The following is an 11864-nucleotide window of genomic DNA, read 5'->3' on the forward strand; positions in this document are numbered from 1 at the left end:
CCCCCCCACTATAGTACAAATGGATGGTGGGGGGTGGAGGTGGAGAGGGTGGAATAACTGCACTACTATGGTAGGGAATGGATTTAAGTAAAACGTTCTCCATAAGAGGGACACTATTTATGTACCCTTTACCAATGTCAGTATTCACACAAGTAATTCCCACAAACAACAACAGGCACTCAGGACACATTTAGTCATGCCCCAGGGGTGGGGGAAGGTGTGGAGCTTTAATTAGAGTAGCTTTGAGAGCTGCTCTAATTAAAGCACCACCACATGTCCTGTATCAGCGTCCCCATATTTGAAAATGGTGGTGGGGGCACTTGAACTAAAGCTTGTTCAATGCTGATGCACAAGATGCAGGAGGCTGCTGGAACGTGCCAATTGCCATGATCTAGCAGACTTGATTAAACAAGTCTACTGCAATGAGCTGGAATTCCTGCATGTCAAAGTAGCATCCACACTCGTGTATAGACACCCTAGGATAACCAATAAGTCCTAGTGCATATTCCTGCCTTGTGTATATGACAACTAAAAATACCCAACTTTACTTTTATGGCAGTCATGTTTTAAATCATCTGAAATTTTTCCTTCAACTTTTTCATACCAGTTTCCAAGACTCAGTCACCTTTACTTTTCATTTCAGTACATTCCTGCATTACTAAGTATGCCCCCAAATCAAGTAAATTAAAGGGGAAAAAATGTATTTGGATTGGATTTATGCTCTCATGTCAGATGCCAATCTTTAAAAAAAAAAAACAACCCCCCCCGACAACCCCCGCAACCCTATTGTGTTTCTTCCCTCTACACTTAATTCAACATCAGTATTTCATATTTACATATTGGATTTCTCCTGTGTACAGTGAAAGCACTTCTATAATTGCATTGACTAAAATAGTTATCTAAATCATAGCAAAAGAAATGCATCAAGGTACATTAAAATTGTGGGAGACTACCTACACACTGAAAAGTGGCTTCCTTGCACACAAATGGGGACATTCAGAGATGGAACTTGAGAGGATTCTGCATAGGCAGCATATAATACACAAAGCTTGAAAATAATTTTTGGGTGGGTCAGAAGAGTACCAGAGCTACCAGTACGTTCATGGGTATACAGCTCTTGTAGCTAATATCTCCTGCCAGGAGTGGACAATATGGGGTAGGTTGCCATACACAGAGTTACTTTAAGCTTAGACTGTGAAAACACTTATACAGGGCTTCCAGAATTTGTGAAATGTAGTTTACAAGACTGGAGGGCTGGGTGGGAATTCAGTTCTCCCACTTCCTACCATAGTTTCATGGCTTTAAATTATACTCCAGGATAAGCAATAAACATTTTTTAATATCAAGATTCATTTTGTACATTTTTTTCTAAATTTAGGCTCCATTACATTGCAACAAAATAAAACAACGCCCCTCCCCCCCGCCAACAATAGACCAAGCAAACCAAACCCAAAACAACAACAAACAAAACCAAACAAAACATTCAACAACCAACCAATCAAAAATACCCACTCTCCCCCAGGGTTTATCTTTTATGGATTAATCTTTCTTTGGTGGATAAAATCTGTTAGAAGTACAGTTTCACTTATCTAGTTTTTTAAGTCCCTCTCTTTTATTAGACTACTTTTTTTTCAGAATGTCATCATATTAATAGAATACAGTTTTATATTTGCTTTTCTGAAAGACTCTCCAGGCTGTACTTCACAGACTGGAGTCATGACATCTCTACATTCATGCTCCATGAACAAGTTTAACTCTGTCCCCTTCTACATACCCATTACAATGGAGTTTTAAATTGTACAGTGATTAGGAAGTGAAGCCAAGACAGCTTAAAAGATTTGCACAAATAATAAGTAAATGTGCTAAAAATAAAATCTATGTCTCCTGAACCCTAAGTGTAATATCTCTTCATTGGAGCAAACTGGCATTCATCACTTAATGCTGCAGAAACACTTCTTTACTCAAAGCATCAGTTCCTGCAGGATCTAAGCTTTCATTTAAGAGGTAGGGGGGAGGGGTTCTTATTTTTATTATTATTCTGAATATAGACAATTACCAGTGCACTGTCTTCAGCAGACACAATAGCTGGATGACTCAAACACCTACCATCTTCATTGGGAATGAAAAGCCCTAATCAGTAGCATAACTAGGGGTGGATGAGAGCGGCACTAGCCCCAGGCGCTCACTTAAGAAGGGCACCAAAATCATTCCTCGCTGTTGCACTTAAAAGCAGGTTTTGAAACCTAGTGCTTTAAGAAATGACACAACACCTAGTTGATTAATAGGAGAAAGGCTTGCGTTAGTAACTACCAACAAGCTACAAAACTAAATGACAGAAAAAAGACTTTTTCCCAATATAAAATGAGCTATTACAGAAAGCCCTAGTACATATTTAGTTGCAGCAGTGTTTTCTCACCAATGGAAGCAGGGAAGCTGGTTCAGTCTTGTAGCCTTTACAGAGCATGGCCCTTCACTGGAGGACTGGATTTAGGGTGGCTCCTTGATTTTTTCTGGACTGCACCCGTTGCCGGCCATTCTGCCTTGTTTTGTATATTGTTTTAATTGTATAGCTTAAAGTATTTTACTTGATGTTTGGTTGATTAAAGTCTGAACAAAACAGGGAGGAAAAGGGTTACCATCACATTACAGTTGTTAAACTGCCTGGCTTCTGATTTGTCCAGCTGTGAAGACTTGTGTTTCTCGCAACTACAGAAGTTATAGGTCAATTAAATGTGATAGGTCTTCAGTAGAGAAACAAGATACCTAGAAGCATTGGTTACCAGACCTGTCTTTGGGTATTTGTTTATGAATGGGGCAATAGCTTGTACCCCATTTATTTATCAGTGGGGCAATAGCTTCTTTTGCAATAGCTTGTACCATTGATGGTCTATTACACAACTCCAGACAAACATTGAATGATTGAGACATTTGTAACATCTTAGACATTGGATGCCTGTTTTGAGAAATGTGAGGATGTCACATACAGGACAACTTTCCTGTATTCAATGCACCTTTTACAGGTTTTTCTTGAAATGTATATTTAGTCTTTTGTCTTCTTTAGTAGCTAGTTCAATTGAAATGTATATGTAGTTACCTTGCATTCTCTAATTACAGTAGCTGAGCCTCTTTCTCTTGCTCTCTTAGCTTAGAGATACACCTGATGAGTGTGTCAGGTCTCTGCCAACAATTTTGCTTTTAGAGGAACCATCACTCTTATTATTTTATGGCATGGTTCTGGTATTGGGTACCTCAAGCTCCACTGTCTCTACGTCTTCATGGGTTGTAGCCATCGCCAAGACTTGATTTTTCTTGTATCAGTCTTGTCACCACAGCCCAGCATTGCCCCACCCACTGTGTTGCATTTTTTTGCAAGAGACACTGTTCAAGCTTTTACAGCCAGCATCCACCCCTGCTGAGTCTGTATCTTGGCAGCAGGGCAGCCCCACAGTGTTACTTTTGCAGCAGCAGCCAAAGCATTGGCACTATGCTGCCATTACTTTATGAGCAAGGGGGAAGCTCTGCCCCCACCTTTCCCCTTCTCCTTCACTTCTTGATGTCCAGGAGAGTATGTCCAGAGTTTGCTTTTAGAGGAACCATCACTCTTATTATTTTATGGCATGGTTCTGGTATTGGGTACCTCAAGCTCCACTGTCTCTACGTCTTCATGGGTTGTAGCCATCGCCAAGACTTGATTTTTCTTGTATCAGTCTTGTCACCACAGCCCAGCATTGCCCCACCCACTGTGTTGCATTTTTTTGCAAGAGACACTGTTCAAGCTTTTACAGCCAGCATCCACCCCTGCTGAGTCTGTATCTTGGCAGCAGGGCAGCCCCACAGTGTTACTTTTGCAGCAGCAGCCAAAGCATTGGCACTATGCTGCCATTACTTTATGAGCAAGGGGGAAGCTCTGCCCCCACCTTTCCCCTTCTCCTTCACTTCTTGATGTCCAGGAGAGTATGTCCAGAGTGTAAACCCTTCTTGTTACACTACTGGCCCTAACTGTATTTTAATTTATAGAGTAAGCACATGACACAAGGCAACTAGTACACATACCAGTTCACATGCATGTTTGTGAGAATAAAAGGGCTTACAGGGTCATTCTTACTGGCCACTGTGAAAAGAGGATTTCTCTTCCTTTTCCCCTACTTAAACATTTTATATACCAAAGCTATTTTTGGGCTCAAAATTCAGCAATCAAATTCAGCAGAAACAGAGTTGCTGTACAGTTGTCAATAGATTCTGAGTAGTTACCATGGAACACCTTAAAATGCAGAGAAAAAGTCCATTTAGAGGAATGTTGAGATTGTATGAGCCAAGCGATCCAAAGTTTGACAATTTTTGGATTATCACGTTGTCTGTTCATACAAACATAATTGGCCACCTGGTCTTTTTGCATTTTATAAGAGAGTCTTTAATTACATACTTAAATACAACATTTTTCTACAGGATGCCTCCCTTTTCTACTGTAGAGGGCGGATCATAGTCTGGGGATGACTGTGTAAAGAAAGAGACAATTTAATCTCAATCACCTCTTTCTGTCTTGTTGCAGTGGCTGGAATGTTTGCACAAGGGATTGCAGAAAAAGAAGGGATTGTTTTATAGTTAAGGCAATTGAATGCCACCCAGAAGAACTGAATCCTATCCATGCCTATGCCACAGAGTTTATGAGACAGCATTATTGAAACATGCAGGAAGAAATTAATTTTGTATTCGGGCGACAAATTACATGATGTGCATTAAATAAAGCTGGAGGACGTACATTAAATGCAGAGGGAAAAAAAGAGTGGACTGAACAAGGCAGGGGTTCTGTGGGGAAATAAAATACTCCATGTGATCACATAATTAAAAACTATTGAAATGCCTAGCCACAGGGCATGGAATTAAAGATGAATGGACAACCTTGATTAGGGCATTTTCTCACTTCTGAATGATTGACTTAGATAGCACAATAGTCTCTTATAATAAGAAAACATTATTTTAAATATACAGGTCTATATGGGTAGGCAGAAGCACATACAAAAAGTAATACGAGCTGCTTTTCAATCTTATCCTCACTTGTTAGTTTATTTCTTGTAGGTATCATTGAAAGGTTTTAAAAAGGAAAGACCAATTGTCCCAAAATGTCTCTTTTGGTGCCTACACAAAAGTGTCAGAGAGAGCCATACAGAACATACCAAGAGCAAAAGGAGGCTAGAAATCTGTGATTTTCAAAACATTTTCATGTGCTGTGGTATAATAGCAAATTCTTGAGATTAGCGTACACAGTTCAACAAGTGAACCTGATAATTGTGATCAGCATAGATGAGGACCACATTAAACACAACATGTTATAATATACACTGTATATGCAGCAACCTCTGAGGAAATCACTGTACACAATTACTACATCTAGGTAGATGAATAATTCAGATACCATTTTTAATACCAAATAAAAAGCTTATGCAAAGCTTGTTCCCCATACCACTCCCAGTATGACAGTTAGAATCTCCTCATGTAAGTAACAAGTCTTATTTCAGAAATGTTATTTTGGTAATATAAATGAAGTGCCCAGTTTCCCTTCATGGTGCTTAACTTCCATAAGGCACATATAGATCCTATTCTGTTGTTTCTCTCTACTGTAAGAAGTACAAATATACTATAATGATAACATAATTGTATATATTTGTATATAATTAATATATGTATTAGGAATGAAAGTGAAGGATACACAATATAATCTCATACAAGTGATTTTGAAGATTATACTTAAGTAGATAATTGGGAGAGAATGTTAATTGCTACTTGAAAAGGTAGGGACTTACATAAAAGTTGTTTTGGAAGACAAATTCTCCCTGGCAAGCATCCAAGAGAGGCCAAAAAGCTGGATCTATCTCCTTACAGTTTCTTAAGAATTTGTGTACTTAATGATACTGTATGGAAAAATGTAATTGAGTGCTCTGATAAACATTTACTGTTTCAATTTTAGCATATTTTTTTCAGATATGTTATTTCTACAAGCACCTTGATTTAATTAAGCTTTATATAATTTGATAGTGGCACCGTTTAATGATGTCCACATCAATAATGATAGTCAATCACATTATTAATTGCCCCAACAGAGCCATATTTTCCTACAAATTAAACGTTTGTGATACAGAGCACCTGCCTTTCAACACACATGGCAATGAAGTAAGACAGTGTGTGTTCTCTCATATAATTAAAACTTTTCCCAAAACCAGCTGGGTAAAACTGGGGTGCACATTATATACAAGTAAAAGGGGTCTGGAAGGGATCCACAAGTCTGGAAATTTGGCAGGGGAAGGGCAGGAAGCATAACATTAATTGTTGTGGCACTGGGGCCATGTGGCATGCCAAACTTGGTCCTGGCATGCAGCCTCAGTGCTGGCATGCTGACACTGGGGCCATGTGGCAAGTCTGGAACCCCATACTGGCTGTGAAGCCATCTGCAGAGGCTGTGTGTGCCAAGTCCAGGTCCCACAGCCAATGCAAGGTTTCAGAGGAGTGCTACGTAGAAAAAATATGGATATATAATCACATTTTCAAGGGCCTATATTTTCCAGAGTACATAAAACCTGCCTTCTGCATGTCTTGTGCAGACCACAATTTAAAATCCCTTAAAGACATGCATGAAATTAAAAGCTTCTGTGACAATATGCTGGTATTTAAGATAATTTGAGAGCCCCTTGACAAATCAAAAAAGAATCCAAGAGATTCCAAGTGGAAAAGCTTAATTTAAAGTTGAACTAAACTGTTAGTTCCACAAATCCCTAATCAATTTTTTCAGCTCGCTGTTCCTAACAAGATGCATTTCAGTTAGAGAACTCAGGTATATAAGAGGCCGACAAAGTTCAGAGACTCTGGGGAATCATATGTTACTATCTATATTTTGTTTCTTATTTCCCCATCAATGACCCAATCACTATATGCCCAGCATCAGAGGCACAGACCTGAAAAGTTAAATACTATGTTAGTGCAAAACAACTAACAACATGTTTATAAGGATAGAGTTTCTATATGGTTTATGTTAGAGGATATTTCCACCCTGTGCTCAAATTTTAGATGCAAATCATATTTAAAAGAAGTATTTAAGAAGCGTGTCTTATATTCAAAGGATGCCACACGCCTCCTTCTCTCTGAACATTTGAGAAATGGTATCGGGGCAACCCAGCTTGATCCTTTCAGAACAAAGATACTGTTAAATCTTACTTGCCTCAGCACCACTCTTCCGCAATGCACAGATCTATCACTTGAGAAAAAAAGAAGGCATTTCTTAAGTAGCCCTAATACATACGTATGTGAGTAGATTTTCACCTACAAATCCGTTAAAAGGAGTATAATATTGCACAATGCTGACAGTTAAGTTTTCTATGTTTCAGAGGCAGTTCCCTGTATATATTTATTAGCATATAAATCTGGGCTAAATCTTAAACACACATATATAGGCATACAACAAGACTCCGATGATGGTTATGGTGACCTAGTACAGAATGATACCGATGGGATTCATCACACTTGTTTCATGTGCAAATCCTTCCAGTCAGGAAATACTAGTCAGATTACTATGGTGCTGAAAATATGCCAGTGATCCTTGCCTCTCACATACCAAGCAAACATATATCTGCATATACTAACACTAAATGAGCATAGCTACAGTGCTGCGGATTTGAGAGGTAGCGTGCACAAAGCACTATGTCCTACCGATCACTGTTTTGAAACGGAACAGAAATGTTATCAGAACTGCTGTTTCAAATTTTCTGCAAAATCCGAGCGATATCATTTTATAATTTACCTGTTGTTCATACATTATTCACAACTCTGATGGCTGGTGTGAGTATTTATCTAACTTTAATTAAATCCTATGTTCTACAGCATAAGATGGCTGCCTCCAAATAAAAGTAATGGCTCACTGCAGGAGGCTAGATCAATCAACAGAAAACACAAGGTTTGTCTACTAATCTGAAAACAGAGCAACCTGTATTTTACATATCATTGCAGTATAAAAAGAAGTACTTGAGAAATCATCTTTCCCATTCCCAGAATTTGAGCAATGCACCTCAGAAACAGACATGATGACAAGTTGTAACTCTCAGGAGCTCAGGGGCTTTTCCCACTTATCTCCTTGACAACAGTTTTGGACAGCATTTTTCCTCCCAGGGTTTTAGCTCTGACTCCTGCCCTGAATGGTATAGAAACTAAACTATTCCATTATTCTTTAACTATTGAGTATGAAATGTAAGGTGAAGAAAAGCCATTGGAGGCAAGGGTCAGAACCCAGTGCCCCACTCCCTTACATAAGGCATATGTCATTGGTATAAAAAAACTGGGGAAGTCTATAATTTATTGTGACATTGATATATTTACCACAGGAAGAAACACCAAAAACAAAACCAAATGGGGGAGGGGGTGGAATTGGATCCACCACATGAGGATTATAGTGTTGATTTTTTATGTGAATTTATTTGATACTTAAATCATGGCCCAGAGAGTTATTTGTTATTAAAAGTACTTCTTGGATTGCTAAGTATGACTTTTTGTATTCATAAGCATGGTATTTTTATATGCATGAAACAGCTCGTAAATGTATCACCTACCAAAAGAATATGCTATATACACCCTTTAAAAAACCCTAAACAATAAGAGAATGTAATAACCTGCCATAGCAACATTCTTTTGTATGAAAGAAATCTGTCACTGGATAATGTTACTTTTTGTATTCTAGTTTAAGACCGCAAGAAAGCTTACCTAGTGTAAACATTCAGTTTTACATAGGTACACTTATTTTTAACAATGCGAAGTCATAGAAATCTTCCCAAATAAAAAAAAACCAAACAAACCAGAATTAGCTGTATACAATTTTAAGTTCTTATTAGTGGATGGGGCTTTCACTGTACTACAGTACTATATTCTCCTTTTCAGTTTGAATCCAAAGTAAACAGTAAATAGTATATAGTACTTTATCTGAAAAAAAATACAGTGTTGATCATTCTGATGCTGTTCAGGAATACAACATGAATTCACCAAATAATTCAGGCTGAAAAAAAATCTGGATGTGGGAAAACGTTTAACCTTTTACCTAATACCACAGAGTTTAGGGCATATACCCAGAATGAGCCAGATCCAGTTCAAACCTATCATCTACCTCAGAGAGTTTAAATCTCCTAGGAGAATGTTATAACCACCAGGCTACAGGGTAATCAGGTAGGGTGTCCTTTCAGTCTTTGTATTTCATGATGTCCTAAAATATTCTTTAGAAATAATTAGGTTTCTAGTAATAAGATCACTTATTTGGGGCAAATTCAAACAGAAATAGCTTTTGGCTATTCTGTTCAGCAATCAACTTCTCCTCCCCCACCGCAAATGTGTTTGTATAGGGCTAGTAGTAACACATGCAAACAATGTGTGTGTGGGGTAGGGGGGTGCAAAATTCTTGAAATTTTAAAATAGTGAAAGTCTTTTAAGGAAGGTAAAATAGTTTAAATATCTACTAAACAGCTAATATGCTCAAATTCAGAGACCAGTTCTTCTCGCAGATGGAGAGGAAATGTAGAGATAGAAACAGGGAATCATCCAAGACTGTAGCAAGGAAAAAGTAAGGGCTTGTTACTTGGTAATTTTGGGAAGCTTATGGAGCTCTTAAGCCCGAGATTGTCTGTATGTTGACACTTGAAACTGGTTTTAAGCGCTCGTTATGTGGCTCAAAGTTATACCAAACCAGGGCAGGATTCTCACTGAACCATGCTACCCAGCATATGTTTCACCAGCATACAGTCACACTAGGCTACACCCATTCCTATTCACCCTCCCTCCTCTGCTGGGTCCTGATCCAGCACACTGCTCTGTTTCCCACCCCCCTGCCTTTCCCAGCACCCCAGATCCCTGCTCACTGCCCCCCTCCCCTTCCCCCCTGCTTATTTGTGGCTGCCTGTACTGTCTATCCTGGGGAAGGGCTAAACTATCTGCCTGGCCACTGCCACTCCTGCTGCTCTCTGGGCCAGAAAAGTAGCAGCCCCGCAACAATAAGTAATGACCCAGGCACAGAGGGAGGCAGAAAGAAGGGAGGCACCCTGAGTGGTGGAGGGAAGCCCCAGGGGTCAGGGGAGAAGCCTGCAATGGGAGAGGGGGATTCGAACTTTCAGTCCTCCAGGTCCCTGCTGGCCAAAACATATGATTGCTTCAAATTCTAGCTAGCACTAACACTAATCAACATTTGTGCAGCTCACAGTATAAGGTATAATAAGGCCCTTAGAAAACCTGTCTGAATTAAACATGGCATTACTAATAAGTATTCTGTACTTAAGCTATTAAGTGTGAATTTCCCCTTTGGATCAGACCTCATAAAGTTATTTTCCACATTTGCTCAAAATGACAAAAAACATTTAAGAATTAAAACTTGAAGCAGTAAGACCTTAATTTTATCACCTTTATTCATGTTGAAGAAGGTTGCAAGTCAGAGTACTAATGAGAGATACCAAAGAATCAGAATACCATAGAAATCATCAGTTTCTTCAAAAGAATTTAGGACTCAAGGCTAACACAATTGGAAAAATAAACATTGTAGGTTTTCTTCCATGAAAACTTTTCAAGCCGATATGTGAATAAACTTTTATTACTTTATTATTTTCTGATCTACATATTTTTTGGACAGAATTATTAGGAAAGATTAAGGAACTAGACTAGCACACAAATGATTAATTTTATAACTAAAGAGAAGGAATTGGGAAGCAGGGAGAAGGTATTTGGCTTTTGATTGTCTGAAGCAAGAAACCCTTTTGTCTGTCTCCTACTCAAAATGTGAAGCTCCTCCATATGGCAAAAGCCCATCTTTTAGTATTTGCCCCCTTTTGGGGATGCTTTTTTTCTTTTCTACCTTTTCTTCCTTCCTCTCTCTTTTTCTTTTATTATATCATTATTATTTTTATATAAGGTGTATTTGTAGTGAAAATAGAGCTTGTAAATGCTTTTACAAATGTACTTAAAGTTTAAAAGTAAGTTGTACCATGTAACAATGCTAGCAAGAGCAGGAATCTCTGTATGGAGCAGGTCCCTGAATGAATCATGGTTGATTTTGTAACACCATGGCTATTCTGGATAAGCATGTTAATGAATAGCAATTAACACCTACAAAATCAGAGGCCAAGGAGAAGAAAGATTAATAAAGAGCCAGGAATTCCTGGAAACTTCATTGTTAAAGGTACGGAAGCCCCCATTTGAACTAATCAATGCTGGAAACAGACCTTTGGGGCTGAAATACCCCCTGACCAACCACTTCCAGAGCTCTATTCATCATGGCAGTGAATCAACCAAAATTCATCAACAGACTCTTGAGACTACACATACATGCGGACATGACCCCTGGGGCTGACAGCTGCCATCCTGCAGCTACCAAGGGAGACGACCCTCGAGGTCAATGACCCCTGGATTGGGTAAGCCTGAGAAGTGGGGAGTCGCCAAAGTCTGCCAGAGAGGGATAAAAGGCAGTGAAGAATGACCCCCAATGGCAACCTCTTTGACCTGACCAGTACCCTGCCTGTCCAGCCAGAAGGACCAGCCGGTGACCCCCTTTTGCAGCAACATCGCACTGAAAGAAGCCTCGACTGGCTATCGATGGCAGACTCCAGTGCTTGGGGATACGTATATCTTGACGTCAGTGCTTAGTGTTCAGAGCTAGCTACTCTGTGCGTGCGTGCGTGCGTGCGTGTGCGTGTGTGCGTGCGTGCGTCCGCGCAAGAATGTGTGCACGAATGTTTGTGTGTGTGAGGGGATCAGCACCAAGGTTTATGGTCGGACTTTTGCATCTGTCCAATAAACTAGAATTTTATGATGATCCTGTGAATTGGTGCTTTGTAGCCAACATATCTACAGAT

This window comes from Alligator sinensis, unplaced genomic scaffold (genome assembly GCF_000455745.1).
Source record: "Alligator sinensis unplaced genomic scaffold, ASM45574v1 scaffold271_1, whole genome shotgun sequence".
Classification (NCBI taxonomy): domain Eukaryota; kingdom Metazoa; phylum Chordata; order Crocodylia; family Alligatoridae; genus Alligator; species Alligator sinensis.